A 25,640-nucleotide genomic window follows, 5' to 3' on the forward strand; every position below is an offset into this window, starting at 1 on the left:
ATTCAGGCCTGTTACGCAGCTGTGAGCTCACTGTCCCAGGGGAGGGATGTGCCTGAGCAGAGCAGAAACAAAGGTGACTCACTACTTAAACTCCAGGAGGCCAGAAGCCAACCAAATGTTTGTAGAAGCAAAATGTTAGACAGACGTGATGTTTGAGGGAAGATTTCCTCAGGGCTAGAGAGAGGAAGGACGTGCAAGTCTGCAGGGAGAAGCCCTCTGTCCTGCTTGCTCGCAGAACCCCAGGGAGGCAGCACAACCTGAAAGAGGTATGTAAACCCTGAAAGCTGGGCGTCCTCCGTCCGCTTATACCCCACAAAGGTAGCCAGACACCCTAGAGGAAAGGCTCTGTGGTGTGTCCAGGGAGAGCCAGCCCCACGAGATTTCCGCTCCTTGGGAAGACACAGAAACAACAGAATGAGGCCTCTGTGCCAAGCATAAGACCCAGGGGGGCAATTTGGTGTCTTGGGGTGACCTGAGTAAGAGATGACCAAGAACTCAATGATCCCCTCCAATGCCTTGACAATACGTGAGTCCTGAGAGGAAAGGTGAAACCTTGATTTAAAATAAGCTTCTGCCACTCCATTCCATTTAAGAATGGAAACTTAAAATAAAAATTAGTGAGTTCTTTTTTTTTTTTTTTTAAGATTTTATTTATCTCTTAGAGAGAGGAGGGGAAGGAACACGAGTAAGGGGCAGAGTCAGAAGGAGAGGGAGAAGCAGACTCCCAGCTGAACAGGGAGCCTGACACAGGACTCAGTCCCGCAACACGGAGATCATGACCTGAGCCAAAGGCAAACCCTTAACCCACTGAGCCATCCTCGTGCCCCTTGTGAGTTGTTTTTAAAATTGTTTTTTAGGGCACCAAAGGCAGAAGCCTCTGCCTTTGGCTCAGGTCATGACCCCAGGGTCCTGGAATCGAGCCTCGCATCGGGCTCTCTGCTCAGCAGAGAGCCTGCCTCTCTCTCTCTCTCTCTCTGCCTGCCTCTGCCTACTCGTGATCTCTGTCAAATAAAATCTTTTTTAAAAATAAAATAAAATAGGGGCGCCTGGGTGGCTCAGTGGGTTAAGCCGCTGCCTTCAGCTCAGGTCATGATCTCAGGGTCCTGGGATCAAGTCCCACATCGGGCTCTCTGCTCAGCAGGGAGCCTGCTTCCCTCTCTCTCTCTCTCTGCCTGCCTCTCTGCCTACTTGTGATCTCTCTCTTTAAATAAATAAATAAAATCTTTTAAATAAATAAATAAAACAAAATTGTTGTTTATTTTCTATCAGAGTAATAGGCTGAGATTTCTAATCACAATTTGTCCTGGGGATAAGGGAAAAGCAGCCGACCCCTCTGAGCATAGGTCCCTGTCCAGAGTTTCCCACCCCTTTCTCCCCAACCCTCCCACCTGTCTTTTCGAGAATCTTCCCAAACTGGTGAAACCCTTATTTTCTGAGAAGCCAAATGCTTTCTTCCCCAGAAGCCAAGAACCTATTTCTCAAGTGACCAGGGTAAACATCAACCTGGGGCTTAGTTGAATAAAGGCAAGATGGTCTGAAGCCAAGGACTGAATTCCAGAGACCACTGGTAACTGACCGTGAGGAGGACCAAAGAGGAAGCTGGTTTTCCAAACCTGGAGCAAGCTAATTGGATGTAAGTGCACATAGGGGTAACTGAAGGTGAAGACAGGTGAATGGGGGAAATGTGCCTTTTTCCATTTGCCCAGATTCCTAGTCTTTTTTTCTTTTTCCTTTAAGTTTCCTGTGGCAACAAATTGAAGGTGACAAGAAAAAAAAGGTTTAATTTGTCCCATCTTTGAACACATCATCTCCCCCCATTTCCCCTACAAAGCTAATAAAAATTATGCACACACAACTGTACCCCAACAAGATATCAAAGTTAAAGAGGCCAAGCTCATCTTTTTACAAAAATGGGAAACTGAATCCCAGAATTAATACTATAATTTCACTAAAATCTAATACTCAACAGATCTATTTCGGCAGACTGATTTTCTTTGGAGAGGAAAGAATACTTTAAAACCCAGAAGTCTAAAATGTAATATTTGCCTCCATCATTTTCTTTTGATTTTAAAGCCCCTTACTACCCACCTCTCTCTGTGAAACCCACCAGTTGTTGAATGACTAAAACAAAGACATGAAGAAAAATGAGGTAAACTTTGAGAGCTCTGGTGCAAATCTGCCATAGATTTTCCAAACTGACCTAAGTCTTTGCAGTAGAAGTTGAACAGGAGAACCCAAAATCAAATCTTTTGGGTTTTCTATTTAATTATAACTAACATACTATATTGTATTAATTTCAGGTGTATAAGATAGTGATTTGATATTTTTATATATTATAAAATGATTACTATGAAAGTTCTAGTTACCACTGTCACTAGACAGAGTTATTACAATATGATTGACTATGTTCCCTGTACTGTACATTACATCCCTGTGATTTATTTATTTTATAACTGAAACTTTGTACCTCTTAATTCCCTTCATTTGTTTTACTGCCCCCCCCCCTACTCCTCTGACAACCACCAGTTTGTTCTTTGTATATAAAGGTCTGTGACTATTTTATTTTGGTCATTTTTAATTTTTATTTTTTTTTAAACTTCACAGATAAATGAAATCATATGGTACTTGTCTTTCTCTGTCTGACTCATTTCACTTAGCATAAAATCCTCTATAGCTGTCCTTACTGTTGCAAATGGTGAGATTCTATTCTTTTTCGTGGCTGAGTAATATTCCATTGTGTATATATAGCTCACATCTTCTTTATCCATTCATCTGTCCATGGATACTTAGGTTACTTTCTGTATCTTGGATATTGTAAATAATGCTATACCTAGGCATACACATAGGGGTATGTGTACACATAGGCAAAAACATAGGGGTACATATATATCTTTTAGAATTAGTTTTTCCTTTTTCTTCAGATTAATACCCAGTAGTGGAATTGCTAAATTGTATAGTAATTCTATTTTTAATTTCTTGAGATATCGCCATATTGTTTTCCATAGTGGGTGTGTGAATCATTCCTACCCACAGTGCGTGAGGGTTCCCTTTTCTTACATCCTTGCCAACACTTGTTATCTCTCGGCTTTTCTGACTTTTGCAGAAGGGTGGGTAATAGCCATTCAACCAAGATGATATCTCATTGTGGTTTTGATTTCCATTTCCCTGATGATCAATGAGGTTGAGCATTCCTTCATATATCTGTCAGCCATCTGTCTTCTTTAAAAAAAATACCTGGTCAGATCCTCTGCCATTTTTTAAAATCCAGTTGTTTATTTCTTTGTTATTGAGTTATATGAGTTCCATATATATTTTGGATCTCAACCTCTTATAAGATTTATCACATGTAAGTATCTTCTCCCATTCCGTAAGTGGCCTTTTAGTTTAGTTTTGTTGATCATCGCCTTAATGGTGCACCAATGTCAATTCTTGTTCTCTGCCATTTCCTCTTTGACACCAGCCTTCTCTTACCTTGACCAGGTCCCACTTCTCTCAAGTCATTTAAAATAGAAAAACTCTCTTCATAAGATCCATCTCTCGGGGCGCCTGGGTGGCTCAGTGGGTTAAGCCGCTGCCTTCGGCTCAGGTCATGATCTCAGCGTCCTGGGATCGAGTCCCGCATCGGGCTCTCTGCTCCGCGGAGAGCCTGCTTCCCTCTCTCTCTCTCTCTGCCTGCCTCTCAGTCTACTTGTGATTTCTCTCTGTCAAATAAATAATAAAAAAAAAAAAAAATCCATCTCTCAGTAACCCACCTAGCCAACAAAAAAATATATATGTGGAAACCTGAGATAGTCCAAGTAACTAATTCTGGCCATTAATTTTAGCCTTCTCCCTCCCCGGGAGATTCAAGAGCTGCTGAAACACCAAGAAATAAATTACTGAATTGAGTTTCACTTCTCATAGCCTACCATCTGGTGAAGGTGCTAATGAGCAATGATGTGCCCCACAGGAAGGAAGAAATTAGGGGAAGTAGGAATGGGACCCGAGTACTACATGAGCTATAATCAAGCCCTCGGTGATTCAAAGTTGCCTGGACTTTTAAGCAAATCTGGTTTGGGTTTTACTTCTCTAGGTTTTATTATAGCTATTATAAATGAAAATTAGACTCCTCCAGAAAATATTTCTTTCCTTCCTTCCTTCTTTCCTTCCCTCTTCGCTCCTTCCCTCCTTCCCATTCAGCAGCATTGTTGGCTATTTATAGAGTACCCATCACACCATCAGTTTTACGCTGGAATACCAAGGGTCTGAGAGTGGATGGGAATTGTCAGTGTTTCCATCAAGTATTAGTGCCCTGGACTCAACCTAGATTCCTGGAGGAGAAGACAACTCAGGAGTGGCATCATTTGGGGCACCTGGGTGGCTCAGTTGGTTAAGCATTTGACTCATGATTTGGGTTCAGGTCTTGATCTCAGAATTGTGAGATGGAGTCCCATGTCAGGCTCCACATTGGGCATGGAGCCTCCTTAAGAGTCTTTCTCTCCCTTTCCCTCTGCCCCCTCCCCTCTACAGAATGTGGCATAATTTATCTTTATTTGTAACTAGTATTAATATACAGACTTTAACAACCAGAATGCTTCTATTGTCTCCACTGAAATCTTGTCCTTGTCTCTTTCAATATGGTCACTGAAGAATGAGCAAGGTGGGACTGCTTTTTCATTAAGTTTTGTTGTTGTTGTTGTTTTAAGTAAATTCTATTCCCAACGTGGGGCTTGAACTCAGGACTCCAAGACCAAGTGTCGCATGTTCTATAGTCAGGTGCCCCACAATAAATATTTTCTTAAAAGCAAAATTGAGTGAGCAAGAGGGAGGACCCTAAATGTAAAGTTGAAGGATTCTTAAACCTAAGTAAGTTAGGAAGTGCAGAACAATATAATGCATGTGATACAATGGACATTTGACAGATTTACTCCAGAGTCAATATGCAGGGTAATGAGAGATTTACTTTGCTGTAGAAAAACCCATAGTTTGCACCTCCAGATATCTATTTTGATTTCCACCCTAGCATTTTATTATCAGCATCTGTAGCTCTGAAAATGTGTTAGAGTGATTTTTTGCTTAAATAGAACAAAAACATTGCTTCACTAGAGCATGGGTATAAGAGAAAAAAAAAAATCCCATCCAGTTTTATAAACTGAAGCTGTAATAAAGTGATTGATTAATACACTGCATGTCTTTTTCTGGGCCTCTCACAACCCTAATAAAATTTAAACCACTAAATATAAGATAATTGCCTTCTGAAAGGAAAGGAAAATGTGAGGACTATTGCCTGTCTTCTTCAATTCAATACCAAATAATAGTATTAGAACTAGGTTCTAGGAAATACAGCCCTGGACATATAGAGCCAGCATTAGGCAAGCCAGGAAACGTGTTTCTTCATCTCTCATTTTCAATGTATCGCATTTGGTTTTCTACTTCACCTCCCAGCCTTTATTTATCATGAAGTACTAAATCAGATAAATACATAAAATATTTGCAATTATATATTGTAAATATATAATATTTACATAAAATATTAAACATACAGAAATTAGTTGAGATAAAAAGAATATCAGACAGCAGAGGAGAAGAGAACCAGCTTTGGAGTTTATGAACCCACATGCAAATCCTAGCTCTACATTGCAATAGGCTGTGTGGCCTTGGACAGGTCCCTTCATCTCTCTGAGACCAAATGTTCCTGTTTGAAGAAACGCAATAGTATTCTTTAATCCCATTGGGTTTGTTGTAAGAATTAAATGAGACGATGGCTATGAAATGCATGGTTCGCACTCAGTAAATGGTTTTCTCCAATGAGCCCTCGGAAGTGAAGTTTTAATAGTTCAGTGTATTGTCACTTTTCATAAGTAATTTTTTTGCTTTTGCATTTTTATGACTTTTTGAGGCATTAACTCAAAAAAAAAAAAAAAAAAGAGGAAGCCCTGTGGGAATTTCCCTTATTGTGGCAGATCAGTTGAGAAAGATGCACTTGAGACTTCAAGGCCTTTGGGGAATTTGTCCAATCATGTCACCAAGATATTCTAAGATACAATCTTCTATATGTGTCCAGAGCTAAATGTGTCACCAAAGAATGCCTGGCTTTCCTGTTTCTGTTGGTAATATCATTGGTGCTCTTATTTGGGGCAATGGTGGCCCCGGGCATGGCCCCCAGAGAGAACTCCAGGAATGAAGTCCCTCTGACACGAAGGCCATGCCCTTCTCAAGACGTTCTTGCAAGCAGGGCAGAGCATTAGAAATATCGGTCTAGGACAGTGCCAACCTACCCTGTCATCTCTGCAGGATTATGAGTAGCATTTCCTCCCTTTGTCACTCTTAAATTGATCCCAGTTTGAATGGTGAAAATTACATAGTTAGCCCAATCAGAGCAAAGCATATATGCATGGGGACAGTAAGTCACAGAGGGACACTAATTCATAGACTCCAAGATTGTACCAATGCTGAGACACACCACCATGTCGTGTTCCATCAAGAAAGAAAAATACTCACTGTGTTAGTTTGCTAGGGCTGCCTAGCAGACTGAGTGACTCACACCACAGAGAAATATTGTCTCACGGCCCCAAAGCTCAAAGTTCAAACATAAGACAGCAACTGAGCCAGTCCTTGTTGGCCACTCTCCTTGGTTAGTAGATGGCTGTCTTCTCTGTGGGCCTTCACCAGCTCTTCCCTTCATGCTTGTCTTCGTCCTACTCTCTTCCTCATGTAAGGACACCAGTCATACTGAATGATGGCCCACAATGAAGTCCTCATTTAACTCTATCATCCCTTTAAAGATCCTGTCTCCAAACACAGACACATTCTGATGTACTGGAGGTTAGGACTGTAACATAGGGATTTTGCAGGATTGTAATCCAGCCCATCATCCTGCAGACACCTATCAAACTCTGGCCCGCCATCAGTTGTCAGATGCATCCTGATGTCAGAGATGTTTCCATGTGAACAAGTGTGCATGTCAGAACTACATAATTCTAAAACGTGGTCAGCTGGGAAGGGGGAGGACGAGGGCCATTCTATATGCTTTGGCTCATGTGGGCATGGAAATTTATACACCTCTTCCTCTGAAATGGTTGTTTTCTCCCCTTCGTCCTCCTGAGGGGCCTGAAAGAGGAAGGGAGAGCATCGCTGCCCAGATTGTGATCTTGATTGCTTCCCCTCCCTGGTGCCTCACTTCCTGTCAATTCTGTAACAGGGCCCATGACAGCTCCTTCCTTTCTCCCTACCCACACCTGCATCGGCCCTTCACTCATACCTAGACAGTTTCCATAGCTTCTGAACAGGTCTTCCCACACCCATCCGCTTCTTTCCCCTCCTCATCCACCTTAACACAAGCATCGATCTCCAAAACAACACTCAAAATGGCAGCCTTGGTCACACCACACCCCTCACAGAAAGTCTTAACTGGCCCTTCGTTCCTAAGGAATAAGATCCAAGTGTGTCTTAGTCTGACACTTAAGTGAAGCCCTCCAGGCTCAGACTGGCCCCCAGTCTCCCATCCAGCTTCATCTGGTGACCCTCCACCATGGCCGTGCACACCCACCTCCAGGCATTTGCAGATTCCACACCCGGAGTCTGGCAGGCTCATGCACTGGGCCTGTCTGAATGCTACCATGTAATTATTACACGTAGTTATTTGCGTCTGACTGTCCAGCTAATAGCCATCCAAATATGAAGACTGTAATGTGCTCCATCAACCACATGGGCTGAGAAAGGATTTGTTTCTCTGTGGCTGCTCCAGAAAGAATGAAAAGTATTTACTCCACCCCCTCTTGTCTCCCTCCCCTGAGAGAAGGTAGCTGAGTCTTTGTGTCCTGGAAGTCTGACTTCCCTTGGCCCCAAGGAGAGTTAACGAGTCTTTTTGTGTGTTTTCTGTGGGAAAAAGAGAAACTGCCTGGTGGGATGGCCTTCCCCTTTGTTTTCTGAGGTTTAGGCCACAAGTTAAAATTGATGGCTTGGGATATCTTTTTATCTGGCCTGGAAGTATTTTACATGAATTTAAAATATTAGTTGCAATTTTCAAAAAGGAGGCAATTTCCCATGAGAATCTAAATTTCTGGGTTCTTTAAAAAAATAATAATAATAATAACAGATTTAGCATCTCTGGGTCCCTATAGTCCCTTGGCAAAAATTGGCAGGATCTGAGTTATTCTGGTTCCCATAAGACAGATCACATACTTTCCAGTTTACCACAGTAACCACCACTCCCCAAGACCTTACAGGACGACCGTCATCCATTTAGTACCTGCCTATTCTTGTGAGCATCTGAGTTTCCGGCCCCTGCCACGGGTGATTTACCTGAAGGATTGAGGGGAAGAAGATGGTGGCCACGAGCTTCAAAAGTGAAAGGGAGCGTGGATGTCCTATAGGTCTCTAGAACATGGGCCTCTTCTAACATACCTTCTGTTTTTTTTAATTTTACTAAATTTTCGATCTGAATTCCAGTAGAGTTATATTAGTTTCAGGTGTACAATACAGTGATTCAACAATTCTATACACTACTCAGGGCTCATCATGATACAAGTGCTCTTTAATCCCCCTGATCTATTTCACACATCCCCTCCCCCCAACACACCCTAACATAGCTTCTTGAGGGAGGAGCAGGACCAGGGATAGAGATGGCTGTGTGGGTACCCCTGAGGACTGGGCTTTAAGTGTTTCACCTTGACAGTGTCCAGAAAATTCCTCATGGTTGAGCTGTGTCCAGAGGAACTGGATCTACCCTCGCAACCACGCACAGGGATACCCGCCTTCAGGGAACATGGGCAAAGAGCAACAGCAACAGGGAGCACACCCACCAGCGACGGGCCTATCTCCATTGTTCTGCCTGCATGATCCTCCACGCCCTTGTACAGCCTAAGTGGGATGGGGTGGATGCATTGCACTCATGATGACAACCCTTCCCAACCCTCCACGTGGTCTGTGGTATAACTCCTGCAGATGTTCATTATACAACTCGAGAGAGTGTGTGCGTGTGTATGTGTGTGTGTGTGTGTTGCCTCTCAAGTTGACATTTGACTCTCCACCAGCCCAATGAGAGCCCGGTGAGAGCCCAGAACTTAAATCTAATTATTTATTTATTTTCTTTCTTTTTTTATTTTTTCTAATCTCTGCATCCAACATCAAACTCATGACCCAAGATCCAGAGTCAGGTGCTCTACTAACTAAACCAGCCAGGTGCCCTTAATTTAACTCTTTTTAAATTTTTTTATTTATTCTTTTGCCAGAGAGATCACAAGCAGGCAGAGAGGCAGGCAGAGATGCAGGCTCCCCACAGAGCAGAGAGCCCGATTCGGGGCTCAATCCCAGAACCCTAAGATCATGACTTGAGCTGAAGGCAGAGGCTTAACCCACTGAGCCACCCAGGCACCCCTAATTTTTTAACAAATGTAATATGCCTTACTCCTAAGTATGGTTCAGTGATTGAATTCTGCTACAAAAAATAAATGTTTCTCAAAGACAGGAACCTTGCTTGGTCCTCCCATAGTGTTTTGCAAAATAAGTACTTGTTGACTCAAACTACAGTTCTCCGTATGAAGGTCCTCTCCCTGGTAAACTTAAGTGTTCTGTTTTGCTGGATCCTGGGCCAAACTGGCTTTTGCTACCCAAACTCACTTGAGGCTAAAAGTCATTTCTGTGATTTGCAATGAAGAGTTTCCTTAGCAGATAAGTTTCATGTATATAGACCAGTCGGTGTGTGATCCATCCAGGAGGGAGTTCAAACAAAGCTCTCTGCCATTAGTACTCTGTCCTCAGCCTTAAAATTTTGAGTCCCTCTGGTAACAAATTTCACTTTTAGGAATTTGTTGTAAGAAAATAATCAGGAGATATGAGCCAAGACTTAGGTGCATAGATGTTTATTGTAATATATTAATTACACCAGCAATAATAGGAAACAAGCTCCACGTTTGACCCCTGAGGAGTAAAATAACGTTCCGACATATTTATACGTTGGAGCAGCAGGCAGTGTTTGGAAACCATGTGCTTGGGTATTGAAGGGAATGAGGGAATGGTTACATACATTCCTAAGACCTCAAAATATGTGGTCAACATTTGGAACGGGGTGGGACTATTATTAAAAATATTTACTCTCTTCTCCAGCTCTTGACTGGGGTTCGGTTGTGAGATTCATTTTAACTGCTGGGATATAAGCAGATGTGATGCTAGGGGAGGACTGAAAAGCCATTGTGTGATTTGGCTTCATCTCTTGAGCCTTTGCCATTGCCAGGAGAACATACCTAAGCTAGCCCACTGGGTCTAGAGAAGGATGACAATTGTGTGCAGCCAAACCAAACCACGCCAGCTGGGTACAGTCTGGTTCAGTCAACCCCCAGTGAACCCACAGATCCAAGAGAATAAAGCATTGGGAATCCACCGAAGGAGACCCGAGAGGTAGCTGTTGTGTAGCCCTGGATGATCACAGACGGATATAGGAAGAAGCTACACTCCAATTCGAGAAAGATCTTTTCTCCAGTGATAAAGCATACATGGACTTGTGCAAATAGTCCTTTGCTTTTCTCTTCAAGTGTCCATTTGATCCATACTGAGCTCACCCAGGTTCAAGGGGTGGGGGGACATAAACCTCACTCCTCAGAGGACTATCACAGTCCCAGTATAAGAAAAACATGTAGGATGGGAGATCATTTACGGCCTTTTTTGGAAAATATAATCTACCATATAAAATTCTCAGAACATTGTTTTATAAGCACTATGTATGCGTTAGCTACTTTCGTTCAACAAATATTTACTGAACACCTACTACATACCAGCTACCGATCTACAACCTAGAGATGAGCAGCGAATATCTCGGGGGGGTCCCTATGCTCGTGGGTTAGCTGAAGAAACGCTGCAGGCTGAAACCCATTGTAAGAACCATGCCCTGTAACTGGCCAGATGAACTATTGGGCTGGAGATAATTTTCTAGTGAGTAGGCCAACCCCAGGGGACCAGAAAATAATTCTGGCTATAGACGTATTTTGCTTGATTGTGTCTGCTGGATGGAGGCTTTGCTGGCAGCTTCTCTGAGTGTAGAATGAAGAGGCCAGGGTTCTCAAAGGGCTTAGAGTCCAATTCTATTTCTTTCAAGCAGTTACTATAGCTTTAATGCAAAGCAGGTGTTGGGCTTCGTTTAAAAAAAAAAAGAAAAAAGAACTAAAGGGACCTAGCTCAGCTTTGTAGTAGCTTGCGACTCAAAGTATGATCTCGGCACAAAGTGTGGTCAGATGGTGTCAGCAACACCTGGGAGTCTCATAGAAATTAGCATCTTGGGCTCTGCTCCTGAACTAATGAATCAGAATCTGCATTTTTAAAAATTTAGTTGTGGTAAAATACGCATGTAAAATTTATCATCTTAACCATTTTACTTATTTTTTTAAATTTTACTTTCTTTCTTTCTTTTTTTTTTTTTCTTCATGCCGTATGACCTTTAATTAGGTATAGAGACTTCCAATCACGTCACCTAGGGACCATACTACCTGCTGCTCTGTTTGGCTGTCAGTCTCTTGTCTCTCTTCAGCAATGGTGAGGTGGATACCCTTTTCACAGGGATGAGAAATCCATGGCTTGTTGCCTTTGCCATTAACAAAAATGTTGGAGCGTCAAGTGACAAAGCTGTTGCCACTGGCATCTTTCACATGAACCATATCAAATGAACCAGGGTGTCTCGCTTTGTTGGTGATCGCACCAGTTCTCCCCAGGATAGCACCCCCAGTCACCCTACACAGATTACCAGTGTCAGACTTGATGGAATCAGTAATCTTTCTGGTCTCCAAATCAATCTGAATGGTGTCATTTACCTTGATGAGGGGATCAGGATAGTGGATTGTAAGAGTCACCAGATGAGGGATTCCTTTCATTCCCACAAAGATCTTTCTCACACTGCATGACTTATACTTGGCCTCCTTCGAGTGCAATCCGATGAACAGCAAAGCGGTCCTTGGTGTCATAGATCAGACGGAAATTCTCCCCGGTCGTGTCAATGCTGATGACATCCATAAAACCAGCAGGGTAGGTAATATTATTTTGGACCTACCATCAATCTTAATAAAACACTGCATACAGATCTTCTTTACTTCATCTCCTGTTAGGGGATACTTAAGTCTTAGGAAAATGATGAAAGGGAGACACTCTCTCAGCTTATGGGGACCAGTAGATGGGCGAGAGTGAACACACCGGTCAGTTTATCCAGCATCAGATGCTTTGGAGTTGCTACACGCTTCCGATGCTTCTTGGGACCATGAGGCATGGCTGCGCTGGGCATGAAAAGAGATTTTTTTTTTCCTTATTTTTTTTTCTTTTTAAGTCATTTCCACACTCAGCATGGAACTCAGTGCAGTACTTGAACTCATGACCCTGAGATCAAGACGTGAGCAGAGATCAAGAGTCAGACCCTTAACAAACCAAGCCACCCAGGTAGCCCATTTAACAATTTTTTAAGGTTTTTTTTTTTTTTTTTTTAAGTAATCTCTGCACCCACTGTGGGGCTCAAACCCACAACCCTGAGATCAAGAGTCACACATTCTTCCAACTGAGCCAGCCAGGCACTCCTCATCTTCACCATTTTTAAGAGTACAGTTTAGTGACTTTTACATTGCTCTACAGACATCACCAGCATCTGTCCACAGACCTCAGCATCTTGCAAAACTGAACTCTGTAACCATTAAACAGCAGCTCCCCACCCCCTTCCCCGTGTCTGTCTCTATGAATTTAAGTACTCCAGGGACCTCATATAGTGGAATCACACAGTATTTGTCCTTGGGAAACTGGCTTATTTCACCTAGCACAATGTCCTTGAGTTTCATCCATGCTGCAGCAGAATAAGCATCTTCAGGTCCTGAGTGTGCACAGTAAGGTCGGAGAAGCCCTGCTGTACTAAACTACTGGGAGCTGAGACAGGGCCCGAAATAATGTCCAGGAGCACAGTGCCACCTGGGGTTCAGACTTTCCTTACTCCTCCTCCAGCCAGCACTTTGGGGTCATCTTCAGTGTATGAGAGAAATTTGGGATTCCTAAGATCAACAGATTGGGCTCCAATCTGTCAATAAAGAGGTGTTTAAACTGGCCTCTGGACATCAAAAGTTTCTGGCCTACAGGAAGTAGCTTGGTGAAAGTATAACTTGTTTATTGCTCACAAAAGAGCAAGGGCTATTAGATATCTGTGTCTGGACCGTGTAGGGTTAACAGCCCGCTTAGGTTCAAGTTTATTTAATAGCACATACGTTTATATTGTGCCAGCCACTATTCCAAGTAGTTATCAAATATTAATACCTTTAACCCTCATAACATATCTAGCAGGGGAATCTATTATTATGCCCATTTTACAGATGAGGAAACTGAGGTACAGACTGGTTTAGTAACTTTCCCAAGGTCATATGACTGGTAAATGATGAAGCTGGGATTTGAACTCAGGAAGTTGAGACTCCAGGACCTTAATAACGACACATGTCTCCCTTCTGGTAATTGCTTGACTTGAATATTTATCAAAACTGAGCAAGAGGGAATTAAGCAGATTGTGGGTGTACTGTGGGGTGGGGTCTACTTTAGCCTTAAGGGTTAGTATATATGTAATGGAAAAAAAAAAAGAAGAAGAAGAAGAAGCCAGAATGTCAGAAAGTAAGAGGGAAACCCTTGTGATTTGGTAGATTTTTTTCTCAGTAGGGCAGAGGAAAATATGGGGTCCATGTTCACATTACTTAATAATCAGACTGGTTTCCCTCCTACCTCTCTAGCCACACTTTCTCTGCCTCCTTCACAGCCTTCTTCCCCTCGACCTTCTTCAAAGCCTCCTTTCTCTCTCCCATGCTCTCCCTCACTAATCTCTGTTGTTCTCTTAGCTTCCAAGTGCATAACTCCCAAATCCATGCTGCTTACTGTGATCTTTCTTCCTGGTTCTAGATCCTATTTCATTGCTTCCTGGTCGCTCAAGGAAAATGTCACACTAAGATCTCCAACTCCACCTCTGGGAAGATGAACCCCGTTGATTGATGGCTTGGAGATCAGCGGGGAGCCCAATGTCACAGGCAGACTGCACTCAGAGCAAGATGCCCAAATAGCACCCATCATCTCCCTGCCCCAGCGCATTCCACCAAGGTCCCAACTCACTGCTGGCCTCACATCATTCCCTCTGTGAAGCTTGGAACCTTCATCATCTTCTCCTCCCTTTCTCCAAACCTTCATCATCTTCTCTTCCCTTTCTCCAAACCTGAGTGACTCCCTCCTCAATGCATCTCAGATGTGTCTTCCACTTTGCATACTGTCCCTGTCAGAGCACAGACCTCCAGTCTAGTCTCTCTAGCCCCCTCTGCCTTCCTCCCCAGATGCCACCCTCCCCGCAGCTGCCGGTATCTCTCCTGAGTGCAGCTCTCCGTGGCACTACCCCGTAACTCCATCCCCGCATCTTGGGGAAATTTGCGGACTGCTCAGTGAAAATGACCTCCTTCCTTGCTTTTTTTTTTTTTTTTAAGATTTTATTTATTTATTTGACAGAGAGAGATCACAAGTAGGCAGAGAGGCAGGCAGAGAGAGAGAGGAGGAAGCAGGCTCCCTGCTGAGCAGAGAGCCCGATGCGGGACTCGATTCCAGGACCCTGAGATCATGACCTGAGCGGAAGGCAGCGGCTTAACCCACTGAGCCACCCAGGCGCCCTCTTGCTTTTTTTTTTTAAATAACAATCCCAAACTTGGAGAAAAGGTGCAAATATAGTACAAAGAACGTTTTTGTTCCTAAACCATTTGAGAGTAAATTGCAGACCTGATGACCGAAGATGTCAATGTGCATTTCCCACAAGCAGGGACATCCTCCTCCACGCAGAGTACACCCCTTTTAAAGGTTGGGAAATTAACATCGATCCCTTGTTCCCATCTAATCCTCAAACCCCATGCAGGTTTCTCCTGCTATCCCCAGAATACCATGTTCACAGCAGAAGGATTGGGTTCAGAATCACACATGTGTCCTTGTGGTGTCCCTTTGGGCAACATGAGTTTGAGCAGCTTCTCATTCTTTCCTTGATTTTTATGCCCTTGACATTTGTGCAGACTACAGTCCAGACACGTATGGAGTGTGCCTCAATTTTGGTTTGACTTGATGTTTCCTCTTGGTGAGATTCAGGCAGGACGAGCCATCTTTGTCAGGAATAGAGCAGAAGCAATGCTATGGTTGCAGTTTGCCCCAATCCCGCTGATGTTCCCTCGCATCCCTGGATGAGCGTGGAGTCTGCCAGCTTCCTCTTCAACAGGGGCTCTGTTCCCTTTCATAAGTATTGTGTGGAAACCATTGAAACTATGTCAATAATTCATCCCTTGTCAGGCTTTCAATTGAATCATTTCTTTATGCATGTCGGAATGGACCAGTGGTTTTCTATTTTATTCAGTGTGTTATATATAATCTGTTACCATCATCACTTTCTTGCTCTCTCTCATCCCATTACAACTGCTTACCTAAAGAGGCCTTTAGCTATGTTTTTTGGCTACGGAGTCCTGTGTTTATCAAAACCGTGTACTCCGTTCCTATACAGAGGGTGGTTTTTATCTGAGTATTTGTTACCCAAATGCCTACAGTTATGACTCGCTTATGAAGCAAAGTTGTCATAACATGAAACTTACATGCTAATGGACCGTAACACTGTCTACACTCAAATAAAGTCTCTCCCTGTTTCACGCTAGCAGACATCCCTACCCATCAACACCTTTGTGGCTTGTAGCAACATCCCAAATCATAATGCAAATCCAATGCAAATCGGTTCATAAGGTGAAACTGCAAATCGTGCAGAGCTGCAGGGTTTCATGAAGCCTGTGAGAGTAGCACAGCAGCAGCCCCACGCCTTGAGCAAGGCCGCTTCATGGCACCGGGGAGACAAAAGAGAATGATGATACAATGTGAATAAGGAGGATTTAGAAAAGACCTTAAAAAAGCGGATGAAGCCATCAAATTATTTTGTAGCCCTTTCTATAAATGTGATGTGAAAGTCAAAAATGAAGCAGAAACTATCATACAGATTTATCAGGAAAAAAAAAAAAGTTTAGTTTTGTTGTTGTTGTTGCTATTCTCGGAATTAGCACATGGCTGAAACCACAATCTAAATTTCGTTAGAGGGTGAAGTGTTTGTCAACCTTTTGGTGTCTTTTCTTTTTCAGGATAAAAGGTTAATCAATATTTTCCTCCTTATTTACTGTAAAGTTCCCAACCCTTCCATGAGGGTCCCCTTAAAACGGCCTTGTCTTGGTGCCAGTCACTCACAGGTCACAACCCCTCCTGCACCCACAGAGGAAACTCAAAACCTCTGTGGCCTGGGTGAGCCTCTGCCCCTTCTGAAGTCCCTTGTATGGGTCACCTGGTCTCCCAGGCCTATGAACATCTTCTCTTTCTCTCCTCCCTTGTCTCCCTTGCCTTCCCCAAATTTTTTTAACCTTTTTTTTTTTTTTAAGATTTATTTATTTATTTTAGAGTGATAGAGCACACGTGCACTCAGGGACTATGTGGGGGTATGGCAGAGGGAGAAGGAGAAAGAGAATCTCTCTGTTTTTTAAAGATTTTATTTCTTTATTTGACACGGGGGCAGGGAAGAGGAAGCACAAACAGTGGGGAGCATCAGGCAGAGGGAGAAACAGGCTCCCCAGTTAGCAGGGAGCCCACTGTGGGGCTCGATCCCAGGACCCCAGATCACAACCCGAGCCAAAGGCAGCCGCTTAGCCGACTGAGAGAGAATCTCAAGCAGACTCCCCAACTGAGTCCAGACCCTGATCCGGGTCTCGATCTCATGACCCTGAGATCATGACCGGAGCTGAAATCGAGAGTCGATGCATAACCGCCTGAGCCACCCAGGCGCCCCAGCTCCTGCACTCTCTGATCTCATTTTCCTCACTTTTAAAAAAGAAAATATCTCAGCCCCACCAACATCACAGGATTGTTCTTCTAGTCAATGAGTTCACAGGTAAGAATAGCAGTTAATCAGCAACATGTCTGCAGTCTTTATTCTACGTCTGACCGTGTGCTGAGAGCTTAACATGGATTATTGCAACGAACTCTCCCCAAATGTGTGAAGGTGGAGGAAATTACGGGCTTGCATTTTACAGACACGCAGTCTGAGGCTCCAGGAGCTGAAGCGATTCGCTGACGGTTCCTCGGTCGTTGCAGGAGTGAAGATCTGAGTCCAGGAGCTCCAGTTGTTAACTGTCAGACTATCCTGTGTATAAAGGGCTTTGAGGACTGAATGGTACTCTGTGAACATAGGCACCATTATTGTTATGCTTCCCTGTGTGTGCTCTGAACTCTGGAAAGCTTTGAATGACAGAGGAGACATTACCAGAAGACATTCATTTTGTGTGTGACTGGTTGTCCGGACCCCAGAATACTTCACTACTGGCACCCAGTGGCATCCGTGGGCATTGCCTAACCCTGCGCAGACCAGTAGCTCTAAAGCATGTGCCTGGGAAGACCGAGGTGCCCCTGAGTGGTAAAACAGCAGCAGACCAGCTCACCCCAAAGGACATTTCATAAGGTTGCCAAACCCTCCTCCAGCAGCTGTGGCAGGGGCTAACCTTGGTCACCTAGGTCACTCTGCCCTAGCTTTCCCAGGCCTAGGTGGGTGGGACCAGGCACAAGAACCTAAAAGGAAGTTTGGTTTCTGTTAGATAACAGAAGAGAAAAAGGCACACGTGGGGTTCTGTGCTGGGTGCTAGAATTTGCTGTTGGCAAATGCAAATAGGCCTGTTAAATACCCACCTATACAAGGAGTACAAACCATCCACCGGGCCAGTCAGTTCTCAGCACCCCCAGGCCTCCCGGGTGGGGGGAGTTGTGTTTACAGCATAGGGTCCCTCCCTCCCCTACAGGTGTCTCCGTTAATGGTGCTTGCTCAAGGAGCACCTGCGTGGCTCAATGGGTTAAAGCCTCTGCTTTCTGCTCTGGTCGTGATCCCGGGGTCCTAGGATTGAGTCCTGCGTTGGGCTCTCTGCTTCAGCGGGGAGCCTGCTTCCCCCACTCTCTCTCTGCCTGCCTCTCTGCCTACTTGTGATCTCTGTCTGTCAAATAAATAAATTACATCTTTTAAAAAATAGGATTAATAAAAATGGTGCTTGCTCAAGCCGGGAGTGCCCCACCCCATGGGATAGCCATCCGGCTGGCTGCTGTGCTTTGCATTTCATTCTTCCAGATGGGCTGCGTTTGTCCCCAGCTAGCGTCTGCTGGAGCTCAGGTCAGTGAGTGGGTGCTAATTTGCCTAACAGGCATAGAAGGGGTTTGTGTGTCACCAATGCCGTAGGGGAGGGTTATTACAACCTAAACATGCCCTGGAGGTGTCAGATCTGACTGAGGCAGTAAAACCACCAATTTCACGCAGCTGAGGAGACCCGCTGAGGGGAGGGCCCGGGAGGTGGAAGGAAGAAGCATATTGGTTGACAGAGGCAGGGGAAGACTGGGAGGAAAGCAAAGAGCCCCAAGACACCAGATCTTGCTCTTTCCAGTATAGACTTCTCATGGGAGGGAAGGGCCCTGGGGAGAGTCCTCTTTCCTACAAATGAGGAAGTTGAAACCTAAAAAAACCATCAGGATCAGAGCAAGTAAGCCCTGATGGTGAAGGACAGAGCTGGCAATCAAACCACATCTGGAAGCTTCCACTCCAGCACACCCTCCTTGAGTTAACATCACACACCCAATTTCAACAAACACTCACTTGTAAAACAGCTAATGCATATGCCCTTATGTGGAAGCCGCAGCTTAAGCATATCAGGCAAGAAAACTTGGTGCGACAGATCTCTTTGCGGCCAATGCCCAGGACATCTGCAGGGTTTGCCCACCACCTGTGCCACTACTGACGGTTGTTCAGGTATCCCACTGCATAATAGCATCCTGCCAAAGGGAGAGAGGGCTAGTATCCAACTTTAGCTCTACTCACTCCACCATGTGTCCTGGGTTTGGGGCTGCTTCTGCTCCACAGAAACTGGAAGGCAGGTGCTATGCCCCCATCCCCAAGTGGTGGGTGCACAACACTGCATCAGCCTGGAGGAGGTGATTATCTCCAACTCAAACAGGTCCCATCTGGGCTAGCTATGTCATTCTGCATCCATTCCCCCTTCTTCTGAAGCTAAAACAGAATTTTCTTTGGGAAAACCAATCCTGACCCAATCTCAGTGGTGTGTTGCATGGAGCTGACCCCTCTTACATCTCTGGGACTGGATCAGTGACTCAACACTGTGATCAAGTTTAAGCCTGAGGACCTGAATCCATGATTAACTTCAACGTGATTACTGAGTATGGGTACTGAGGCAACCCTTCCCCTGGTGTTGCCAGTGTTGGGAGAGGGAAAAGGAAAGGAAAAGGGGTAGCATCATTTGAAGCCTCGGAATCAGTTGTGTGATCAGATTCAAGCCCCTAAATTTCCCTGTTACAGGAACCAGTTCTCCTTTTTGCTTAGTCTGGGCTGTATTGAGTTTTTGCCCTCGTGACCAAAAGAATCAAAGCTTCATCTTCTGTGAAGCACCTCTAGCTTTCTCTACCAGACTGTCCAAGAGACCTTGCTATATCTGAACCGATTCTAATTCTAAAGCCCTAGGGGATGCCTGTCCCCATCCCCTAGGGCTTGTTAGAAAGATGGCATAGCGGGGGACCTATTAACACACACACTTGTAATACCTACCCTTTCTCTTCTCCCAGTTCTGGAAGACGCAGAAGCACTTATGCCTCAGGTCACTAAGAGTACTGTCAAGCAAAGACTTGCATTTTAAATTCCATTTAAGCTCGCTCTACAGAGCTGGGTAACCAAATGAGACAGCCATGGAAAATATATGACTTTCATTATTATGACGTGGAAAGCAGAGCTGTCTAATTGCTTTTGTCCACTGGTGTATAAAGATTGAGACCAGATGTGTTTAAAAAAAAAAAAAAGGAAAAGAAAGAAGAAAAGGCTTATGTTGGCTGTTGCTTTGAACAAAGCAGTCTGATTTCCTCTCTCCCTCTCTAAGGGGAGGACGACATAAAAGTGTTTTAACTGCTTGTAAGTTTTCATAGCCTCGTTGATTTTGCTTTTCACAGAAGATAAAATTGTGAAGTTGGCCTTGAAAACTTTATTTTCGCTTTCCTCAATTCAAAGGGACAATCGTGGAAGTAAAGAACTGAGCTGCGGGTCAGGCGCTGGCGCTCCTTTCTCTCTGGGCAGCTGTGGTGCAGTGGGTCGTGGGAGGAGTGAGCCCCAGTGCAGATCGGACCCCACCCCCACCCTCAGCCAGCGCACTAGGGGAATAAAGTCTTCACATGGAAATCCACGGGAAGGGATGAGATGGTGATCATCTTTAAATAGAACCACCCAGGGCCCAGCTTCTGTGTTTCATTTTCCACAAGAGCCCCTAAATCTGCTTCAACATTTTTTTTAACCTACCAGTTATTTTTAGCACACCCAGGCAACAGAGCCCAGCAGGCCCATGGAGGTCCTAATGACGTCCCTGAGTTGGGCGGTGGAGTTTGAATCTCTTTTCACAAAGGTGCATTTGAAGGATGCAAAAAAAAAAAAAAAAAAAAAAAAAAGTGAAGAAAGGAAAAAAGAAAAGGGAAAAGTAGTGCAGACCCAAAGAGGGTAATGATACAGAAGCCAGGGTGCATGGCCCTAGGCTTGGGAGCCAGGGCTCCCCACTGGAAATCTAATTCATTTAAAGATCACCTCATTACTTTCTTAATAAATTTTTATTTATTTATTTGAGAGAGAGAAGAGCAAGTGTGGGGGTGGGGGAAGTGCTAGAGGAGAGGGAGAGACAGAGAATCCCAAGCAGACTCTCCCCTGAGGGGAGCCCAGGGCAGGGCTCCATGTCAGAACCCTGATATCATGATCTGAGCCAAAACCAAGAGTCCCACGCTTAAGCAACAGAGCCCCCAGGTGTTCCTACCTCATTACTTTCAAAATTAAGTTTTTCCTTGAAAATTAAGAGTGTGTGTGGTGAATTGGGAAAAGACAAGTCTCCCACAATGGCCCTCTCCTGAGGGTCCTGGGTTCCATGAGTGATGGTGTTGAGCCAAACCTGGGAAATGGGAATGAATGGCGGGCAGATTCCTCTACAAGAACTCCAAGCAGTCCCTTCCGCCCCAGTTCACTTCCTCAGCTACTGAGGAAGAGGAGTTTGGTGTCTCTCCGCTCCCCTGGGGCAGGCTCTCTCCTTCCCATTCCTGGCCCTGTAGCTGAGTAGTTGAATCTCCCAGTTTTTACAGGGACTTCCTAGCCCCCTGGGGGTCCTTTCCACTCTCAGGGGAGGCTCCCCCACCCAAGTTAATTCCTAAGTTGGAAAAGATAAAGAATGTTAATGAATGTCCTTCGTATACTGTACAGGGAGCGACCCCTCAGTGATACCACCAGAAGACAGAAAAAAATAATTGACTGAATGAATATGAGATTTTAAACACTTTTGCTGGGGTGGGCAACATTCCCCAGCACTTATTTTCGCACATCTGTCTCTCCTTCCTTACCGTTATTATCATTCTAAATTGGAGTTGCTCTCTTTTCTAATAGGGTACCCTTGGCTTTGCATTAATTCCAACCTGGTTTCTGGAGGGATGACTAACGTGTGGCATTACTGAAAACATGCAGGGGAGAAGGTTGTGGAGCCCTTCTGCCGCTGTGCTTAGGAGGCAGTGACCTTGGGTGAGTAATCTAGCTGCTACAAGCCTTGATTTCCTCCTCCACGGGATGGTGGCAGAGCTGACCATTCTCCTGTGTAGCACCGTTACAAAGATTCGATAAAAATGACAGTGGCACTCTATGAATGGGGCCCTATTGTGATCATACCGTTACCAGAACCTCCCTTGTAACACAAACCCAGGATATGTGTTGGATGTCTCCCCCAGAGATGTGACTGACTTCTAAAAAGGAGTATGGCACTTTCCTAAGGGGAGCACAGTCACAGGTACAATGTGGAACCCAGGATTCCACCACATTCTCCTCCAGGGGCCCTTGCAAGGGTTGTCTGCTCAAATATCCTCCATCTAAGAGGAGCCATCCTCCACTAGATCCACCGCAGAGGCCTGAAGGCCATGTTTCCTCCCCTTCCCTGACCACCTCAAGACCTCAAGGGACTGACCCAGAGAAAGACACCTCCCCTGATATCAGCCTGTACCCAGACTGACCAACAAACTTCCATTACTTGGAAATTTGAATTGGGAAACCTGGAAGGACCTGGGCCATTATAGTGGGATCATGAGGGCCATGAAGTTGGGAGAAAGAGAAACCATGAGAAGCAGGAGCTGCTTGAGGGAGAACGATGGAGCTGACCTATTCTCTGGTGCCATGTCCTGTCCACATCTCCTTAACACAAACTGCTTTTCTCCTGGGTCAGAAGAAATGAGAGACAGTCCAAGCCTTGTGTAGTGGGCTGAACTGTGGCTCCAGAAAAAGACATGCCCACATCTTAATGCTTGGAACCTGAGAATGGGACCTTATTTAAGAGAGGGTCTTTGAAGATGTAGTTAAGGATCCTGAGATGATAGCAACTTAGATTATCTAGGGGGACCCTAAATCCAGTGACCAGCATCCTTTTTTTTTTTTTAAGATTTTATTTATTTGACAGACAGAGACACAGTGAGAAAGGGAACACAAACAGGGAGTGGGAGAGGGAGAAGCAGGCTTCCCGCTGGGCAGGGAGCCCAATACAAGGCTCAATCCCAGGACTCTGGGATCATGACCTGAGCTGAAGGTAGATGCTTAATGATTGAGACACCCAGGCGCCCCAACCAGCATCCTTATAAGAAACAGAAAAGGAGAAGGTGCACAGAGACCCTGGGACAAGAGAGGCAGAGATTGACTTGTTACACTGCCACAAGTCAAGGGATGCCAGGAACCACCAGAAGCTAGAAGAGGCAAGGAAGGATAGTCCCCCAGAGCCTCTGGAGGGGGCACAGGCCTGCCAATGCTTCACTTTGGGACTTCCGGCTTCTAGAACTGTGAGAGAATTAATTTCTGTTTTGTTTTGTTCTGTTTTGTTTTTAATTTACTTGACAAAGAGAGAGATCACAAGTAGGCAGAGAGGCAGGCAGAGAAAGGGGGGAGGCAGCAGGCTCCCCACTGAGCAGAGAACCCGACGCGGGTCTCGATCCCAGGACCCTGAGACCATGACCCAAGCCGAAGGCAGAGGCTTAACCCAGTGAGCCACCCAAGCGCCCCAATTTCTGTTGTTTTAAGCCATGAGGTTTGTGGCAATTTGAAACAGAAGCTCCAGGAAACAAATATATCTTGCAAACCAAAATTGCCTGAAAACAAACATATCAAAATTACAGGCAAGTCTGTCTTTGAGGAATTACTCCTACTCTATATACAAGTAGGTACCACAAGGTATCAGCTGTTTCATTTTCATCTCTAAATATCCTTTATTGCTGCCCCTACAATAAAATAATGACAGAAATGGCAACCATTAATTGAGCATATACTATATGCCAGGAACTCTAATGTGTTTTATGCTGAATCTTCACAGTTTTTTCTTTCATCCTCAAAGAATAACCTTCCTTTCACACTTCCTTAAAATAATTCCCATTTTACAGTTCGGGAAACTCAGGTTTAGAAAAGTGAGATAACCAGGACAGGGAGCCAGACCAAGCCCTCCAGCCCAGAACAGGAGTGTTCTCTGCTTCCTCACCCACAGTGGCCCAGAAAGAAGAGAAGGGAAGGTGGAAGGAAGCCAGGCCGGAGAACTTTTGGCGGGCTCAGGCTGCCACATTGGATGGGGTATACATGACAGGTCCAGGCTGCTTGGCATCATGGCAGGCAGAAGGAAACTGGTCAGAATTCAGGTCCTAATACTACTTACTGGCTGAGGGACTGTGGGCCACTACTTATCTTCTCAGAGCTCGTTTCTTTTCTGCAGCAACAGAGATTAGTATGGTCCTCTGTAGTATTAGGATTAAGGGGAAAGAACATTGTGTTCAGCAGAGAGCGGAGTCTCCATAAAACTCTGTCTGCAGTGGGAGAAAAGTGTCAGATCCTGAGGCTAAGAGTCCCCCTTGAAGCCCCAGGGCATTTCAGAGATGCTTGAGCTAGTAATACTCAATCCTCCTAACATATGTTTACAATCTCTCTCTCTCTCTTTCCAGAAGATCCACTTCCCCCTTTGTGTTCAAAATTATACATTTAGGGGCACCTGGGTTGTTCAGTCAGTTAAGCGTCTGACTCTTGATTTCAGCTCAGGTCATGATCCCGGGGTCCTGGGATTGGAGCCCCACATCAGGCTCCTTGCTCAGCAGAGAAGCCTGCTTCTCCCTCTGCCCCTGCCCCTGCTTATGCTTTCTCTCTCTCTCAAATAAATAAATAAATAACATCTTACAAAAAATAAAACTATGCATTTAAAATATTGCTTACTAAAATTACCTGACCAGGGGCGCCTGGGTGGCTCAGTGGGTTAAAACCTCTGCCTTCGGCTCAGGTCATGATCCCAGGGTCCTGGGATGGAGCCCTGCATCGGGCTCTCTGCTCAGCAGGGAGCCTGCTTTCTCCAATCTCTCTGCCTGCTTCTCTGCCTACTTGTGATCTCTGTCAAATAAATAAATAAAATCTTAAAAAATAGATAAATAAAATAAAATTACCTAACCAGAAGACTCACCAGGAGGCATGTTAAAAATTCACATTCCAGGGCCTCATCCTAGACTCACTGAATTCAGCTCTACTGCAGGAAGACATGGGAAAGGGGGCTCTCTAATTACCAGTCCCAGATGGCTGTTAAATTAGAAAAGTTTAGGACACAGAGCATTAGAGCAGCTCTTCTTCAACCTTAATGGGCATGCCAAAACCTGGGGATTTGCTGAAATGCAGACTCTGGGTCAGCCAGCTGGTTGGACCTGAACGTCTGCATTTCTCACAAGCTCCTAGGAGTTCCCCATGTGGCTGGTTGGGGAACCACACTCTGAGCAGCAGGAGTAACTAACAGGCTTACGGGAACTTGAATTTAGAGGCCTTAGTTATAATCCTCAGGGTCTGTCCACGTTGTACAGTCTTTGCTAGACTTTTTTCACATTTGTGTTCTTTCACTATCAGAACAACCATATGAGACGGGCATTTAGCCTCGTTTTACATACGAGGGTCCCCCTCACATGGGAGTCAGGCCGACTTCTGCAGTTTCCCATGGATGCCTGTTTAGAAAAGCTAAGTTCCAAAAGCATGCTCACTCATGCCTTCAGAGCAGTTGTGCCCACATAGAGCAGCTAATGACACCCCAAAGGAGAAGAGAAAGTCTGGGCACACTGTGGTTTCCTCCACCTGCCTGGGGCTGGGTTTCTGGTCATGGAGGAGTTTGAGTATGGCACTTTCAAACTGTGTCATCCCTTAAAGAACTTTCCACTCTGGCGTCTCCCCTTCCTGGGGCCTGAAGGGTCCCCCGTCCACAGGCAGATCCACTCCGTTGGATGGATCTGTCACTACTCTCCTACTTTTGTGATTTTATGTTTCCTTTCCCTTTCACCCAGGTACACACACTCTTCTTTTTAACTTTTTACTTTGAAATAATTTCAGAGAACAGTATAAATAGTAAAATGATGTAGATGTTTTGAAAACCAATTTGGCAGTTTCTTAGAAAATTAAACATGACTTTACCGTATGAACTAGCAATTCCACTCCTAGGTATGTGCCCAGAAGAACTGAAGACTTCACAGTAACCCAAAGGGAAGAACAACCCAAATGTCCGTTGATGGATATATGG

General features: G+C 44.7%; 1 long non-coding RNA gene and 1 pseudogene across 1 annotated transcript; one reads left to right on the forward strand and one right to left on the reverse strand.

The window, feature by feature from the left end:
• The first annotated feature begins 96 nt into the window (after positions 1 to 96).
• LOC123394473 lies at positions 97 to 25,640 on the forward strand. The gene is made up of 4 exons (XR_006609252.1): positions 97 to 266; positions 1,461 to 1,633; positions 21,473 to 21,604; positions 25,562 to 25,640. It is a non-coding gene; the product is annotated as an uncharacterized LOC123394473 (long non-coding RNA).
• Positions 11,457 to 12,356, reverse strand: LOC101683065 (annotated as a pseudogene).

The sequence above is a fragment of the Mustela putorius genome, unplaced genomic scaffold (genome assembly GCF_011764305.1).
Source record: "Mustela putorius furo isolate JIRA1106 unplaced genomic scaffold, ASM1176430v1.1 tig00003834_pilon_pilon_pilon, whole genome shotgun sequence".
In the NCBI taxonomy this organism is placed as follows: domain Eukaryota; kingdom Metazoa; phylum Chordata; class Mammalia; order Carnivora; family Mustelidae; genus Mustela; species Mustela putorius.